At 47.3% G+C, this 18,736-nt stretch overlaps 1 protein-coding gene across 2 annotated transcripts in view; it reads left to right on the top strand.

Annotated features, from left to right (window-relative positions):
• LARS2 (leucyl-tRNA synthetase 2, mitochondrial) overlaps window positions 1–18,736 on the top strand; it is a 271,915-nt gene that overhangs the window by 66,446 nt on the left and 186,733 nt on the right. Inside the window, exons 3-5 of one of the 2 annotated variants that reach the window (XM_060162179.1) lie at window positions 9,449–9,531; window positions 10,108–10,335; window positions 17,324–17,488. The exons of the other annotated variant lie outside the window; for it this stretch is intronic. The gene's annotated coding sequence lies outside the window, so the exon portion shown is untranslated. The remainder of the gene's footprint in view (window positions 1–9,448; window positions 9,532–10,107; window positions 10,336–17,323; window positions 17,489–18,736) is intronic. 2 annotated transcript variants of the gene reach the window in all.

The following is an 18,736-nucleotide window of genomic DNA, read 5'->3' as shown; positions in this document are numbered from 1 at the left end:
CCTGACCAGTAATGGCCCAGGGTCACTTTTGGATGCTGCACTGTCACCTCCCAGAGACAGTAGCCACTGCTCTTTGGTTAGCACTTAGGATGGCTAATCCCTTCTTTGAATATCCTGTTTCTCCTTGTCCCAGAGCTAGGGGCACCGTCTGCTCAGAGTTCCTGCATTTTCTCCTTTTTTCAGGCTTTTTCTTTTCTTTTCTGGAATCAGGATGCAATAGGGTAGATTTCCTTCCAAGCCTCCATCTCTCTCCTGTTTGATTCACATGATTCAGGTAGTTTTCTTTGATGCTTGTCCTATTTTGAGGTTGGGTGATGGGGGAGGGAAGGACAAGGAAGGATTTAAGGGTCAATTCTTGTAGCAGGATCCAGTGGGGACTGTTATGGGGCTAACCGATGCGTGTACATCTCAAAATGTCAGAAACCACAGGCAGATTGGAGGGTTGAGAAAACTCTCAGTGAGAACCATCAAGCTGCTCATTCTGTGTGTCTTGATAAATGCCCTTTTTATTAGGGGATGAGGGTGTTATGGTGATGGGAGAGGGTTGAATGGGGAAGGGTTCGGTGTTTTGGGTTTATGTGATTATTTATAGGCAGGGACATAACTTGTACGAACCACTGTAAAAGTTTTCTTCTCTGAGCTGTACTGAAGTCATGTCCTCCTAACACTGTGGACACCATAAGGGAGGAGAATGCCCTTTTCTATGATTCCCAGACCAGATCGGTTCCTACTTTCTTGGCATTGCCCAAAGACCAACAAGGAACCCACAGCTACTAAAGAGGGCAGGGAACAGCCGGGGCAGGTGACCCAGTGGCTGGGAATGGACGTATTTTATTGGTCATCTTTCTGTCCATTTCTTTGGGCTCTAGAATTTGCACATGTTGGAGTGAAGTGTGTGGATGCAGTTCTGAACTCGTCATAACGTTCTGATGGGTACAGACTGCTTTCACTTGCAAAAAAGACACAGAGCCTGGCTGGAAAAAATCATGTGTCAGACTTGAGTCATCTGTCCTTAAGGAAATTCTTGGACTGTGGAAATCCTTTTCTGATATTCTGGCCGACCCCACATTTACTCACATATGGGAGAGCCTGGGGAGATCCTCTCAATAGCTATCACAACACTTCTGTCTCCACCTGAAATCTCGGGACCACCCAGACCTTCTCACCTTTGGCTTCCATGGCTCAGGGAAGCAATCATATTGCCACAAGCTCTGGGAAGACTCAGGCTTGCTTCATGCACACTGCTCTTGACTGCTGGCATTAACCTTGCAGGCAGAGGCCCTAATTATACCAGTCACTCTGCCCGATAGACCTGGAGTATCCCCGTGATTAATGGGAGCGATTCACTCAAAACACAAGATATCTCATTTCCTAGTGGGTGTACAAGCAAAGTACTGCGGAAATGTAGCCTCCGCTACTCCAGCTGAAATGTCTCGGCAGGTTTCCTTCTATTCCCAAGCAACTGGAAACAGCAGGAGTGTCTCCTTAGAATCCAAAATCATATTCAGGAAGAGGTGGGGGAGGTAGTCATTGGAGGTCCCAGGCGGTTTTCTAACAAAAGTCACTTTATATGAGTTCACTATAGAAAAGTTGGAAATTATAGAAAAATATGTAAAAGAAACCAAAAGTCACGCACAATCCCACCAGCCACAGATAACTCTGGTTGGCATTTTTGGGTATCTATTTCCATCTGTTTTGATGCATACATAGAGTAATAGCCCACACAGTATACTCTGTTTTTTAATTTTTTTTCTTTTACTTTAGCATACTATCCAAATTATTAAATACTGCCAGTCAACACATATAGAGCATTAGCTGTGCACTGGGACCAATTTTTCCACACTTCGTACTCTACTGATAATACCTCATTTAATGCTCTCAGCTACTAGAAAGAAAGCTACTTTTATGAAAGCTACTTTTATCCTCACCACTCTACAGATGAGGAAATTGAGGTGAGGAGGTGTTAAAACAACTTGCCCAAGGTCATTAGTTAATACACAGTAGAGTTAGGATTCAAACCCTGGCAGCCTGGCCACAAACCTGTGCTCTTAGCTGCCACTGTGCCGTGCTCTGGTTTCCAGTGCTGGCTCCCCAACAAATGAGCTGTTGACCTTGGTAGGTCTCTGGTCCTTCTTGTCACAGCTTGTGTAGGCCTGGCACCAAGGCATGCTGTGCAAACGTTTTCTGAGCACCTACTGTGTGTAAGGTGCTGTGGCTGCAAATTTAACAAACACAGGGTCCTGTTCTCAAGAGTGTCGAAAGGTCATAAGGAGACAAACACCGTTTCCTTAAAGCATGGCACAGCCAGGGAATTCATGGAAAGACCTCCAGGGGGTGTCCTTCAGGCAACAGCGAGAGCAGGACCTGCAGTTTGCGGTGACCCTGAAAGTGGCCCAGCTTTCAGCACCTGAAAGAGGGGGATTGCTCTAAACAGTTGTGGATCCTCGTAGGGTTGACCTGGCCAGGACCGGGGCAGTAATGCTGCTTGGAATCAGGTGGTGAAAGAGCCGTGTGTCCAGGAAGTGCATTTGTTGCCGTGGTGCCCAGAGAGCAGGAGGGACCAGAGAGAGAGGAGCCTCTGTGCTGTCTGCCCTGTCCCCAGGAAGGTATTTATGGGGGGAGGATGAGCCCAGGAAAGAATTAGGGACCAATTCCAGCCCCAGGAGGACAAGAGGAGGACGACGTTCCTGGCCACGGCCTGGTCTCCTACAGGCTAGACTCTTGGAAGCCTGAGCTTTGAGTGACAAGGATGCTCAGGGCAGCCGACGCCACACTGCCAGCCTTGGCCAGGACCACTCGTCCTCAGAGCTTGCAACCAAGTGACAAGCTGGGCTGCCACTCCTGTGTTCTCCCTCTTTCATCTGTCCTACTGTGTGGATGAGAGGAAAGGAAGATGCTTTGAATAGTGAAAGCAGCAGGCCAGGGTAAGGCGTCTATAGGTGTGCTTATGCCTGCAGAAAACTAGGTCCTTGTCATTAACCCATGTCTCATGAAAATTGAACCCGTCCCCCTCCAGGTTGGTGACTGGGCTGTGCCCCTCTTGTCAAAGAAGTGTCAGTGTCTGGGAAGCATGGACAGGCCGTATTTTCCTGCTAGAGAGTCCTGACTGCAGCCCCCAGGCATGTCCTCCGGGCAGGCACTGAGTCGAGACTTTTCTGTGCACTATCGCACAGAAAGCACACAGCATGAGGCAGGTTCTAGGATTTCTCTTGTGTGGACAAGGAAATGAGCCTTGGGGAAGCCAGTGCCACACCGGGGCCACATTGGGGCGATGCTGCTACTGAGTGACAGAGTTTGGATTCAAACCCAGAGGCATCTAATCACAAACTGCTCGCTTGGTCTTGTGTGACTGCATCCATTTGTGTGACACTTGAAGCTCACTTTGGCCTGGAAATAAACTAACAATTTAAATCCTTTGGGCTCATTTGGTGTCAGTTTATTTAGGCAAAGTGTTACTGGGTCAGGGAACCAGAGAAGTGGCGGGTAGGTTCTGTCTTTATCCGTCTCAGAGCCCAGGTGTCCAGGTTCCAGTCCACACTCCAACCCCACCGAGGACTCCAAGGAGAGCTGGGAGGGGCGGCACGGTTGCCTGCTCACTCCTGTATCCACAGCAACTAGACCAGCATCTGCCCCACACCCAGGGCTCCATCCACACGCTGGATGAAGAGGGGGTGAGGCTCAGGACACCGAGGCTGAAGGCAGACTCCTATCCATCAGGGAAGCTCTTTCTCACCTGTCTCAACCAGCCTCCTTACCTCCCCACACACCCCCTGTTCTGGCGGAGGTCATCTGCACCCCACCCCGTCCCACCTCTCACTTTTGCTTATGACAAAAGTATGCCCTCCTACCAGGCGTACACCACTCCCGTCTCCAAGGCCCAGATCCACGTTCCTCCCTCCTGCACAGAACTCCCCACTGGCCAGTGGCTTCCTCCCCGTCTCAACTCCTGGCACATCTGTCTGAGCTATGAAAGCCTGGGGGCCCCTCCAGAAGGTCCCCCATCCTGCTCTCCTTCCCCTCTGTCTCCCACTTGCCATTTCATCCTCACCATTTGTGTGTGTGCTGGAGTGGGGGGATGCAGTAAGGAACTGTTGCATCACAGCTGTTGTATTGTTACAGGAGGTAGGAAATTATAAAGACATTACGTTTCTAGAACTATGCTTGCAGAATAACGTTTGTAGAATAATATTAGCACTAAGCATATTTCAGTCCCAGCTTCTTCTTTTGTTTTTAAGACGCTGAAATTCCAAGTCTAATTTTTCCGTGCCCGTTAAAAAATTGAACCTTCCTGTGGCCTTTTACCACCACCATCCCCCACTTTCATCAGGAACTCACATGAGCCGTGTACTCACACTCCCACCACACAGGTAGCAGTCCAAACACACAGCAGGCCCTGATTCTGGACAAAGAGACCTCTGCCAAGGCTGGGGGAAGAAAATCGAATCCCATTCATTCATACTTTCATGTTTGCTGAGTATCCCCTATGTTCCAGGCACTGCCTTGGGGACACAGTAGTGACTAACATTCCAGTGCGGGGAGCCAGGAGTAGGCAGATAGCACTTTCTAGGGAGGGAAGGAGGTGCTATGGAGAAAGTGAAGCAGAAAACTGAACGAGTGGTGGGAGCCCAGCGTGGGCTCCAGGCAGAGGGATCAGCAAGCAAAAGCAAAGGCCCTGGGGTGGGAGCGTGCATGGCAAGCCAAGCCCGCAGGAAGGCAGAGGAGTGGACCATGGCAGTGGACCAGGGAGAGAGTCAGGTGCTGAGATCGGGGCAGGGGGTAGATCGTAGGACCTTGCAGATGACTTCACATGGCTTTGTGCTGCGCCCAGGTCAGCTGGAGAACCTTTGGAGGATCTTGACTTGTTTTTTTACTTCTGTGTTAAAGAATCCCTCTGGCTGCTGAGTGGTGAACAGACTTGGGGGCTGGGGCAAACGTGGATGCAGGAAAACCAGTTTGGAGGCTGATGGTGGTCTAGGGGCTGGATTCTAGGTACTTTCAAAGACAAGCTGATGGCATTTCCTGATGTCTTGGATGTGTGTTAGAGGAAAAAGAAGTTTGATGAAGTTGACTTTATATGGAAACCATTTTCAAAGTGCTCGTGTGCATATTATTAGGGTCTTTGATGACCCCTGGGAGGTGGGCGGGACTTCTCTTTACAGATGGAGAGTCTGAGGGCCAGAGAGAGAAGGGGCTTGTCCCATGTCACAGGTGTTGTTTCTTAGACCCAGGCCATTGGCTGCTCCTGAGGCATTTAATCTCGTTTCGTGCTTTATGTTCTGAGAGAGCCTGAGCAGGGCTGAGGGTGAGCTGTGCTCCAAGAGGGGGTCTGCACAGAGGCCAGTGTGAAAGGAGTTGGGGCACCACAGGCGGGCCCTGGGGTTATGGTCAGAGGCTGTCTCTGCACCCTCCACCCTGCAGAGCAAACGTCCTTCACCCTCAGTAGAAAGACTGTGAAGGTGGCACCCTTGGCTCTGCTGGCTCCCCTCTGGCACTAGACTGCAGAGTCGATTCTACTTATTACCACCCCGAGCTTCCACTCCAGCACCTTCCATGGTGGTCACAGCATGATTTGTTGGTGACACAGAGGTCCCACTGGCCTCAGAACAGTTGGGGAAACCCAGACCCTTTGCAGTAATTCAGGGAGGAAATGGGATAAATGAGAGGGTGACCCTGTGCTGCCAAAAGGCTCAAGACATCTTGTCACCCGGTTCCTCAGTGGGGTCCCAGCTGGAACAGAATCTAGCCCTTGCGGTTCAAGAGACTTCAATGCTGGGACTGTTATTACAGAGTTTGGGCAGGTTGAGGAAACCCAGAGACCAGCCGCAATGGGGGCTGTTGTTACCACCGGACCTAAAAAGGAGGAGGAAAGGTATTCCTGGAGGCCCGAGGGCTGGAGCATGAAGGAAGGACTGCCCCGAGGGAGCAGTGGTCATGGGGCCACGGCCAGGGCCAGAGCAGGGCCAACAGGGCAGACCTTCCCCGGCTCTCCTCCCCGAGGAAGGTCTCGCATTGGCCAACCCCACCAGAATCTAGAAGGCGAGGGAACCCCTGGTGCTGCCGTCCTCAGGATCAGCCTTGGGGTACACGGGGCAGGGCCAAGAACAGAAGAAGGGAGAGGCAGAGGGAGAATAACAAACACACCAGAGATGCCTCAAACCTGGGGGAAATGTGTGCTTAAACACTGCATTGATCGTTCATTACTGCTTTCCCTGAACCTGTGCTTAAGTTACCACTGGAGAAAATCAAGTTCTCGGGAAAGAATATTCTGGTAGGAATAGTGATTAGGTACTAAAATCCAGAGACTGAAATCTTGACTTCTGGGGACTTTCCAAAACAGATTTAAAAAAATCACTGGCTTCAGATGTCAGAGAGCTTTCAGAAGGCAGAGGAATAGACCTAAGCCCCAGGAAGTCATTTCTAGCTCTAGTGTTAACGTATGTGATCCAGTATTTTCCAAAGTGACCTATATAATTTTGATATAATGGAAACATAAGTCATTTTCCAGGCAGAGTCTATACTAGCAGATAGGCTACTACTGTGTAACCCTTTTCAGGGCAGACACATCTGGATAATTGGGATGGTGTAGATGGGTCTTAAAGTCCTCATAAATTCTAGATAATTAGGATGCTTTGGAACCAAAAGGAATTTGTTGTAAACTGGGACTAAACATGTTGCCTTCTTAGTGTGAGAATTTTTTTTAATTAAGACTTTTTTTAATTCCTCTTTTTCCTCAACTAAAATCTAGGTTTCCACAGGCGACCAGCTGGCCTTTTGATTTGAGCAGAATTTGCTACTGCTTATAAAGTCAAAGATCAATGCTTATCAAAAATCGTCAGCCTGGAAATCTCTTTAATTTCCTGAGCTGTGTAGGCGGCTTTTCTGATAACATGCACTCATTCTGATGCTACATTTTGGAGGCGGTCTGCATCTGAAAAACACCCTACAATCTGCTTTCCCTCCCAACACCCAGGCACGTTGGTCGGCAATTCCCATCAGTCCTTTCTAGCTGCTCCATGGGGCCAAGGCTGGGTCACAAAGCTCTGAATTCACTCCATCTATCCAGAGAGAGGGAGATGGGAGCGCAGACCTGCAGGAGGGCCTCCATACTTCACTGAGATGCACCCTCTTTAGGTCCCTGTCTCCTTCGCCTTCTCTCTGTGGCTGCTTCATGGTGTTTCTGTCCTTTTTTGCCCTTTTTTTCCTCTTTCTCCTCTGGTAGGGATTTTTGGGAAAGGATCTTAAATTGTAAGTGTTTGCACTCCCACTCCTTTAAATCATCTCTACATCACTTATAATACCTAATACAATGTAAATGCTATGTAAACAGTTATAAATACAATGTAAATGCTATGTAAATAGTTGCCAGTGCACATCAAATGCAAGTTATGCTTTTTGGAACTTTCTGGAATCTTTTAAAAAATATATTTTCTAGGGGACTTCCCCCAGTGGTTGGGACTCCCCTCTTCCACTGCAGGGGGTAAGGGTTCAATCCCCGGTTAGGGAATTAGGATCCTGCATGCCGTGCAGTGTGGCCAAAAATTTTTAGATAAAATAAAATTTAAAAAATCTGCTACCCCTGCAGATGTGGAAGGCGGACTGTAATTCTTCTGAAAGAAAGAAGGCAACCTTCACTGACAGTGCATACATTCCTCCAGCTGATAGGGGCACTGCATTCGATTACTGTCAGTACCCTAGAAATTTAACAGGAAAAATTTGTATTTCTAGATATAATTAAACAGTTGTTATTTCCACTTATTATCTTTCTTTTCTTTTATCATGCCATTTCTTTTAGTTCAATATAGCAAGAAGAAAGATGAAAAAGGAACTCCAAGCCTATGTAAAAGCTTGTGCTGATGAATTAAACCAAAGCACCTCATTCATTCGTTCATCCAATCATTCATTCAATGATATTAACAAGGAATACTTTTTGAGTATTTACTCTGTGCCAAACTTTATGCTAAGAACTTTAGATGATTACCTCATTCAATCTATATAATTACTCTATGGGATAACTGCTAATATTATCACTATTTCATAAGTAAGAAATTTTCAAGAAATATGCCAGGTCCTATGCTAAATGGGGAGGAACAGAAAAACTAACATATTTTCTTGGCATCAAGGATTTAGGACCATGGAGGCAGAGACAAATGCATAAACAAAAACATAAAATAAAACATTATAGGAGCCACCATGACCAGCTGTTAGGGTCCAGCTGGGCACAAAGTCCACAAGGTCCCTTCTCCTTAGTGTTATTCAGCTGGCTGTAAGTCCTGAGGCTTTCCAATGGGTTGGGAAAAAATGGGCCTAGCACCAGCATCTCAACACACTTGTTTTTCAGCCAAAGCTCTTAGCCACTCCCCCTTTTCCCAATCACCTCTGCTTGCAGGATCCCCCTCCACCCTATTGACTGTGTTATCCCCCAGACCCTTGGGTATGCTCACCCGCAGCCCTAGAAAAGAAAAGCCCAATACTTTCTGTGATAACCATGTTGTGATGTAAAAAGTATACTCTGTTAACTGTAGGTACCCTAAGCCCTCTTAGGAAAGCCAGCCTGGGAAGATACCATGATCAACTTTTGAGGGCAGCGCAGGGAGGTTACAAGATGAAAAGTCAAAAGTAATGCTTAAAGACGAGAGAGTAAGAGGAATTTTCTGTGCTCCTGAGAGGACGAAGGAAAAAGAAATGAGGCAGAGAGAAGCCAGAGCTACCCAGAGGGTGGGTCCCTAGGGGTAAAAGTAGCAGAAACAGGTGGTCCATGCTGGTGGCCCAAGGAAACTTCTAAGAATGAGGACACCTAGTGGCCAGTTGTAGTTGTAATCCCTTTCTTCCCATCCCCACCGCAACACACACACACACACACACACACACACACACACACACACACACACACACACACACACACACACACACACACACACACACACACACACACACACACACACACACACACACACACACACACACACACAGTAGAGAGGTCTACCACATTCAGGAATACCTTGACACCTTTTGGAGGAAAACAAAGGGCTGAATCTTGTGTGAGGGTGAATGCACTGTGGCATACAGACAGGGAGCTAAGTGCAGGGGCAGATCCAAAGTTCATGGAATCTGAAGCTCATACAGTTTAGTGAGATGCCCTTAAAGAAAAATAATATAAAAATATCAACCTTTTGCAAATTTTACCAAAACATATGACCATGTGAACACTTTGCTAGGGCCTCCCACAAGGGAACAGCCCTGGAATTTAAGCTTCATTAGCTTTCTTATAAATCTTTCACTGGGAAGACGTGACCACAGGAGAGCCAGACCCCATTTGAAAATCCTCAGAAATTTTTGAGGGGGCTTTGGGCTCCATAGTCCACACAGTGGGGGAGTTTGAGTCAAGCTGATCTAGATCTCGGGGGTTGGCTGGATATGACTGACAGCTGGGTTATAATCACTTTCCTAGTCTCCAGAACAAGCTACAATCTCAGAGGAGGAGAAACCACAGTGAAGGAGGGACTAAAGGCAGCTGCGTCGGAACCTGGAAGGGTAAGTCTGAGAGCTTGCGTTTCTGGAGGGGATGGGAGGCAGGATGACCACAGGCCTGCAGAGTGAGGTGAGCTGGCTCTTAAAAAGCTCTTCAAGTCTTATTAGAAAATTGCAATGGAGAGATCCCCTGCCCTCTCCTCCATCCCAGGGTACACAGTAAGGTCTGTCCTCCACTCTGATTACCCTCATTTTGGAGCTCAGAAAGAAGCTAATCAGAAGACACACATTGTACAAGCTACTTCAAGTGCAATTTAGAATTCAGTGTGACGAAGGGAGTCATCGGGTGTGTGATTATAGAGAAACATTCCAACATAATTAAGGCATGAAGGTGCAGGAGTGGGAGGGTGGACAGGGATGGTCAGAAGAAACAGGGCACAGCTTACCACCACTCTCGATAGTTCCCAGCTCTGCACACCAACCAATGAGGAAACACAGCTTCCCTGTGTTCCTGCATATCCAGTAGCATCGCTAATAATCCTCACAACCCTCTCAGTGGCGTGTATTAGTTTTCTCTTTCTGCTGTAACAAATTACCATAAATTTAATGTCTTAAAATAATACATTTATTTTCTTATAGTTCCATAGGTCAGAAGCCTGAGATGAGTCTCACTGGGCTTAAATCAAGGATTGATGTCAGCGGAGCTGCATTCCTTGCGGGAGGCTCTGGGGAGAAATCATTCTCTTTTCCAGCTTCTAGAAGCTGTCTACACTCCTTGGTCATGGTCCCCTTCCATCTTCAAAGCCAGCAAGTCTTTCTGACATCTCATTACTGTGACATTGACTCTCCTGCCTCCCTCTTTCACATGTAAGGATCCTTGTGATTACATTGGCCTCACCCAGATAATCCAAAATAATCTCTTTATTTTAAAGTCCAGGTGATTAGCAACCTTACTTCTCTTTTCCCAAATAATGTAACATATTCACAGGTTCCAGGGATTAGGGAATTAGTATGTGGACATCTTTGGGGCCATTATTCTGCTTATCACAATAGGAAATATTATTATCTCCTATTTTCCAGGTGAGGAAAATGAGGCACAGAGAGGTCCTGTGGCTTGCTCAACATCACAGAGCCGGTGAGCAGTAAAGTTGGGATTCACCCAGGCCCATCTGATGCCAGACCCTGTATTCTTAACCTTTAAACTGTACTCCTTTCATATAATCATTGTTCTTTTGTTCAATACTTTATTGAATTTTATTTGACACTTCCATTGATAGAAGCATTTGAGTAAGGCAAAGGCTCTGGGGGCAGGAACTGCTGGTGGTATGGACATGCAGGTGTGGGAGAGGCATACTGTATACCCCATAACAGTGGAGGACCATCTGCCTGTGTTAGGTCACAAGAGACCGGGGTTCACATCTCAGCTCTGTCACTTGTATCTATGTGCCTTCCAGCCAATTGCTGGATCTCCTGAGTTTCCTCTGCAAATGATAATAACAGAACAGAACCCACCTCACAGGCTTGTTATAGTAACTAGAACAGCATGTATGAAGCTCCCAGCTGTGCCTAGAGCACAGGTGGTGTTCCATGAATGCTGCTGTTACTGCCTCTCTCTCCTTGGCCCCTCTCCCCAAGGAACCTTAACTTCTCGCAGGTAGGTATTAACAGAGGAAATGGTGGCTGAGATTTCTGGATTCTGAGGAAGCAGATCTGGGGAAGCTGAATCAGAACAGGTAGGAGGAGGACAAGGAGCTCTGCTTTTATCTGTCTTAGGTAGAGTCCACATTAGATCTAATTAGAGAAAAAGGGCTCTGTGGCTAAAACACATTTTAAAAACACTGATGTCTCCCTCCCTCCCTTCCTTCCTTCTTTGTGTTTTCAGAAAAGTTTGGAAGAAGGAGAGGAGAAATAAAATGTCCATTAGATCTAGAGTTCTTGGTTGCAAGCAACAGAATCTGACTCTGACTAACTTAGATGAAAGTTGGAATTTAGTGGAAGGGCATGGGGTGACACCAAATTGAAGACAAAGTTGAACATCTGGGTCTCGGGAAGACAGGAGCATGTAGACAGCAGGAAGGAATAGATAGCCTCTTCAGGGCAGCAATGCCCTGAGTGGAGCCCTTCCCGCTGGCCCCCTGGGCTTGGCACTGGGTCCACTATCCATCTTCCTGGGAAGCAGAGTTACTGGACTAGCCTGGGACGCTTGCTGGCCCCATGTCTCAGTAGGCAGGGAACCTTGACTGACTGTCCCACCAGAGCATCTCCAGAGGGCAAGATGGGGTTCCCCAAGAAGATACCAGCAAGCAAACAACTGTCACCTTTGACAAAGGTCACCTTTGCAAAGCAACCATCGGTCACCTTTGCTATGTTTGAAAATGTATCTTTCACCCCTGACCTGCCTCCAGGACTCTCTTTCATTTCCTCATTCTTTCTATTTAAGCAGCAAAATGTCATTTTTGTAGCTACTGCCACCCTCCCCCCCCCCCAAAAAAAAGAAAAACAGGAAAAAGAAAAGCTTTGTACTTCTTGGAGTTGGGGAGAAATACTTTATGTTTTACCCTCAGTTGACTCAGGGTCGACTGAGTTTGGTTAAGACGGGACCCTGAGCACAGTGGCCTTTTGCTGTGTCAGCATCAGTTGAAAAAGGACCACTATGTCACAAAAGACTCACCTGTTAAAACCTCATATTTTACAGTTGAGACACAGGTCGGAGATGCTCAGTGACCTGCTCAAGGTCACAAGGCAGTTTAGAGGCAGGATCTCTGCTGGTTCCTTCCATTAAACACCCTAGGCCTTTGGAGTGGCAGTGTCTCATCAAGAGGGAGCTTCCTCTTATCTGTCAGGCACAACGTTGCCCCATCATGGATTAGGATGTGAGTGGCGCCTCCTGGCATTTGCGGTACGATATGACGCTGAAACCCAGCACCCAGGGATGGGCTCCTGGGCGATGGAGCACCGCTGGCTGTGTTTGAGGTGTCCAGAGTCAGGTGCAGCTCCCTTGTCAGTCCGTGCCCCTGAGGGCTTAAAAAAGGAAAGAAAGAAAAAGAAAAGAGAAACGCTTCCAATCTCTGATTTTACAGAACAAGGCAAATTTCTCATTTTGACAGAATCAAAACCCAAATCTGCCTTACCAAGAGACCAGAGGAAAAAACAAAGTTCAATAGATTTTTTTTCTTAAACTGTTGGATCCCATTTGAAAGGAAATGGGTTTCTTTCTTTAAAAGAGAGAGACAAGAGAAATGAGAGTCTCTCCAGGATGGAGAATTCAGAAGTATGGTGTCCCTACGTGCCCGGAAACCCAGGGAGGGTCAGCAGTTTCAGGGTGTGGTTGACAGGTGATTTGACCAGGGGGTGTAGAACTGGAAGAGGGTAAGGTTTCTAGAAGAACTGGGGCGTCTCTTACTGTCCAGTGACTTCCAAATGGCATCCTTCAGTTTCAAGGAGGGCAGGGCAGGGTGAGCTACTCAAATCAAAGTTGGCACTACAGTGAGCCTCCAAGCCCCACCTCCAAATGCTGGGCCTAATTGTCTTCCTCTAAAGTAGATGGAATCTAAACCCAAACACCCCATTCTACCTCTATTGCATTTCTAGGCTGTCATTGCCCCCAGACTTTTCTTCCTGATGGGCCACTTGAGTGAAAAACAAAACAAAATAACCCAAGACCTTGCAGCAAAATGAAGCAAAACCTATCCTGTATTTCACCAGGAATAAAGTATTCTGTTGTTGATTTTTTAATGCAGACACTTTGCCTTAGTATGATTTATACCTCATTTTATCTTTCCGATACATTTAGCCATCAGTGGGTGGGAAGTTTTCAGAGCCCTGCTCAAATGTCATCTTATCCAAGAGATTGGCCATCCTATCCCCAAGAGAATATGCCTTAGTACCTAGAAAAGCCCTGGCATATATTAGGTGTCCGGTAAATATTTGTTGAATGAATGAATGACAAGTTCTTTCACTCAGATGCGCCCAGACCCGGTTGTGCTGATACACACAATATTCATCGACTACCCTCCGAGGTAGATACAGTGGGCACAGTATGGGAGGGATAAAGGGAATAGTACCCCAGGTTGCGGCCCTGGAGGACTTGAATGTGTAATTTGGGAGGAAAAAAAAATGTACGTGTTATAGAAGTTAGTGAACTCGTAACAGAAACAGAGCAACAAGGAGGCAAATGGGGCCGTCCATCTGCAAGTGATTTCATTCATCCATCAAATGTCCTGAGTGCTGACTGAGGCTGGCTGCTCAGCTGACTGCTGGGGCATGATGAATCCTGAGGTCCACCCTGCCCTCCCCGAGCCTTGAGTCTGGTGGGGTGAAGGGAGAGTGAGAAGAACGCCCAGAGACAGGGAAAATTTAGGTCTCAGGCTTTATAAGAAACTTATTTAATATTCTTTAATTACCTTAAAATCAATGTAGAAATTTGACTAAGAATTGAGGATTGAAAAATCTATTTTAAGTTCACGTAATTGATTTTGTGGGATCAACTTTTAGAGCTGGGCAGAGCTTGGAGATCCTCTAGCCCACCCCACCCCCTCATTTATTATCAAATGTGGAAAGCGAGGCTCAGATCAGCCAATGAATAGTTTTCCATACATATAAGAAAGAGGACCCACATCCCTAGGATGACAAAATCACAATCTCTATATGGTCATATATAGTGGAGAAAGCATACAATATGATAGCGACTTTGTGGTCATGGAATTTTACTTTTTAAATTTTATACATTATTAAAGCAGGATTTGAGATTTGTGTGTTTATCAAAATGAGAGTGTATGCCTGACCCAGTCCTCTGCCAAAGTAACACTGTTGTGAAAGATAATGAAAGAGAGAGAAGCTGCCCAGATCAGAGGAAGCCATGGAGACCTAGTGACTGTATGTGCCATGATAAATGACTCATGGTTATGTAAGATGTTAACAACAGAGGGACCTAGGGGAAGAGCACACAGAATTTTCTGTACCATCTTTGCAAATCTTCACAATTACTTGAAAATAAAAAGCAATTTTTAAGAAGGAGAGCATGGTGTGGTAGATTGTATTTTCTAAAAGTGGATGCCACATGGTCTTCCAAAGTTTGCCACCTCCACGTCAAGAGGTAGAATCTATGTTCTCTCCTTTGAGGGGGCGCAGGTTACTTACCTTCTCTGTGCTTCTGCTGCCTCTGCAAAATGGGAAAACAGTGCTAGAATTGTTTTTACTATGAAATGGGAACACACATGTAAAGCATGTAGACAGAGCTTGGAAATGTTGGATGTCATTATTGTGGGGCACAAGTTAGGAACCCAGTTATCAGAGCTGGACTGGCAACCAAAGTAACTTAATACAGAATCCCGGGAATTCCTTAAGCTCCTCCTGTTTCAGGGGAGAATCCTTGCCGAGGGTGGAGATGCCAAGTTTGCAGGTGGGCTCTGGGAGAGACGGGATGGAGAAGATAAATGCAGAGACCAGGGATGGACGATGATGTGTAGTGCATTCGCTTGGGGAAGGAGGAACCTTCCATAGTCTGTGTCGATCAGGGATGGTGTCAGGAGGGGGTTAGCTGTAGCTGTACCTTGAAGGCTGGCTCAGGTGCAAACGAGCAGAAAGGCAGGGAAGGGTAGCAGAGGTGGAACCAGGGCCTCACCAGGGGCCTGCCTGGGCACACTTTTAATGTTATTTGTTATTTGCCTTTAGCTATCCTTCTTTCTCGATTTTTACCAATGTGAAATGGTGGAAAAGAATCTGTACATTTCATCATTTTAAGGATAGTAGACTCTAGCCATGAACTCAAAGGTTCCTGCTGGCCTACAAGTGCTCGTCAGCTAAGCCCTCTCCCTCCAAGGTCACATGTCCATCAAATGGCACAAATTGGAGCTTATACCCAAGACTGGCCACTTAGGACAGACACCACATCCATGTGCTGATGGTGATTGGTCCAGAGGTGGCCCTGGGACACCAGCAGGACCAATCAGTCACCTCTCCTGGGATCATAAGCTCTCTGGGAGAGAGAGGGAACCCTTGTGGTGGTTTTAAGTCATGGCCACAAATTCTGTGATACTCCTGCCTTAGAATTGTAGCCCATGACTTTCCCCTTGAATTTGGGCAGGATCATAACTGTTTTGAGCACAGGATACGATGTAAGTAACACCAGTTGACATGTGGCTTCTGTCTTGTTTGTTGAAACACTTGCTCTTACAGCCTTGAACCACCAGACAGTAGAATAGAGGAGAGGAGAGGAAGGAGGGAAGGGGAGGGGAGGGGAGGAGAGGGGAGGGAATATGAGCCCTTAGTCATTTGAGTCATCCCACCCCTTGTGCTAGACATGGAGTGAAAAAGCACTTAGATGATACCAGCTCCCAGCCATTTGAGTCTCACCAGCTGTTATGGATTGAATGTTATACCCCCAAATTCATATGTTGAAACCCTAATCCCTAATGTGATGGTATTTGGAGATGGGGCCTTTGGGAGGTCATTAGTGTCAGATGAGGTCATGAAGGTGGTGGCCTCATGATGGGACTAGTGCCCTCACAAGAAGAGACACCAGAGAGCTGTTGCAAGCACGTGCTAAGAAAAGACCTTCTGATCACATAGAAGGCAGCTGTCTGCAAGCCAGGAAGAAACCTGCACCAGAACCTGACTGTGCCGGTACCCTGATTTTGGACTTGCAGCCTCCAGACTGTAGGAAAATAAATTTCTGTTGTTTAAGTTACCCAATCTATGGTATTTTGTTATGGTAAGATACCAGCTGAGACCCCAGACATAGTGGAGCGGAGAACAGCCTACCCTGCCATGCCCTGTCTGAATCCTTGGTGCATAGACTCCATAAGCATAAGAAACAGTTGTTTTATACCACTAAGCTTTGGAGTGACTTTTTAATATAGCAATATCTATTAACTGGATGATGGTTCCTATTAACTGGAACATTGTCCTTCCAGAGCCTTGAGCTGGGGACTGTGGAAGCTTTGAGTTGCCAAAGGCCATATCAGCTAACAAAGGGACAGAGAGAAGGAGCTGGCCTGAGAAATAAGCTGGCACAGAGCTGGCAATGAAGAGGAGGAAAGGTCCAGCCCTCCTTGATGATACCACTGAAACCCCTGGATCAAGCTGTGTCAATCTCCTCTTGAACTTTTCAGTTATATGAGCCAATATATATATTTTTAAGTCTTAAGCCAGTTTGATTTGGTTTATATTCCCTCCAGTTATAACTGGAATAGAGATTAAGAGGATAAAAAAGGGAATTCCCAGGCAGTCCAGTGGTTAGGAATTCACACTTTCACTGCCATGGCCTGGGTTCAGTTCATTGTCAGGGAACTAAGATCCTGCAACTTGCATGTGGGGCAGCCAAAAAAAAAGGAATGAAAAGGAAGACAAGAGAAATGGAGGAAGGCGGGAGGGGGTCAGGTGGGAAGGGGGACAAGACCAGACCTGTTCTGTTTTCCATTTAAATGTAAGTGGTATCTGTAGCAGACACTGTAGATTGACCATTTACCATCCATTCCCCACCTTCCACCTTATTAACAGAACCAATCCAGGTTGTCCAATGTTCCTTAGCCAATCAGGTCCAATGTTCCTGATTGGCTCAGGAGTGGGCATGTGATGAAGTTCCTCCAATGAGATGTGAGGGGAGGTCTCTGGGAGGAGCCTTTGGGAAAAGCTTCCTTCTCTCCAGGAGGCGAGACAGGCCCTCTTGCCGTCTCACCGCAGGAGTTGGGAAGTACACCTGGAGGGGCCACAGCTACCTTGCAGAGAAGGAACCTGGGTCTTAGATGACATTGAGCTGCTGATTGTACCTTGCCTCAGGCGCACTCTCTTCTGCCTTTTGTGTGAAATAACAAATGACAATCCGGTTTGAACTGCGGTTTTCTGCTACTTGCAGCCCTGATATTGCAGAGCCTGAGGAAGGCCGACTCACCACCATCTTATTTTACTGAGGAAGGAACCAAGGCCTAGAGGGACATCAGTGTGTCCAGGTGTCAAAACTAACGGATGGCAGTGAGAGACAAGAGCCTCACCTCCCTTCTAACCTAGGCCTCATCCCATGGTAAGACAGGTTCTAGAATCTTCCATGTTGCCTTGCCCCCTCCTCAGCCCTGAGCCTTCTGTAGTCAGCTGTGTATGCAGAAGCTCATCTGATTTGAATCCAGCAGGCTATATTCCACATAGTTAAGCAATTAAGAGCAGGAAGGCTACATCTCCAGAGCCTACCTGCTTTTCATGATGAGCCTTTGTAAGCCCTGACTGGTTGTTGTGATGGATGCCAGGGGCCGTGGAGACCTCTGGAAGCCGAGTCTTGCTGGGCTGGCCTGGGGGCTGTGGCCCTGACTTTTTATGGAATCTAAAGTCTGCCTTTGGAATAATTACCTCCATGTGATTGTGGGATTAATGTGGGCCAGAGGTCTGCTGTTTTCTGCTTAAGGGAGGAAAAACAAAACCCTTTGGAGAGGCTCAATGACTGCGAACTTGGAAATCGCCCTAAGAATTAGTGAGCCAGTGTGGTGAGGCCAGAGCACAGCCAGCAGCGTGCTGAACAAGTGTGCTTGTGGGTGAGGTAGAGAGGAGCCTCATAGAAAATGTGTTGATCTTCCTGCTTTCCTCACACGCAGGCACAAGGGTGTGCAAATTCACTGAGAAGCAGGCAGCGGTGGGCTTCTGATATGACACCCTCTGTCCTGGGTGCCCGCTATCAGGAAAAATTCAAGCCAGAAAATTCAGGAAGAAGATAGCTTGGGAAAAGCCGGGTCCAAATAGAAGCCACCTTCATGTTGGACACCTCAGCCATTGCTCTCATTACTCAAGGGCCCGCCCTGCAGCTCAAATTCACAGGCAGTAATGTTTCATCACCAAGGCAAACATCCTTCTCTCAGAAGAACCCCCTCAAAGAGACTGATGCTACAGGTAGAGGTGCCATCGGCCACACGTCTGCCACTCAGCCAGACAGAGAGCTGCTGATAAGTGGGTGGGAGGCACCCCCAGCCGATGTTCTAGAACAGCATTTTCCCTCAAGTCCAGTGTGGGGCGGGGGGGAGGGGAGCGGATGATGTCCTCAGGCAGGTGCTCTGTGGCTGGTCTTGGGGGTTGTGTGTCTTTGTGGCCCTGGGTCCTGTTTCCCTGAGTGGCTCTGTGGGACGAGTGGTGAGTGTTGGGGGTGGGGGAGGCAGAGTGTAAGTTGTCCTGCGCAAGCGGGTTGTGTGTGTGTGTGTGTGCGCGCGTTCGCTCACTTACACAGGGACCTACAGGGATTTGGGTATCCCCAGATATGGGAAATGCCTGGTGCTTTGCAGGCAGAGCT

The sequence above is a fragment of the Lagenorhynchus albirostris genome, chromosome 10 (genome assembly GCF_949774975.1).
Source record: "Lagenorhynchus albirostris chromosome 10, mLagAlb1.1, whole genome shotgun sequence".
Taxonomy (NCBI): domain Eukaryota; kingdom Metazoa; phylum Chordata; class Mammalia; order Artiodactyla; family Delphinidae; genus Lagenorhynchus; species Lagenorhynchus albirostris.
This window is presented reverse-complemented; position numbering and strand designations above follow the sequence as displayed.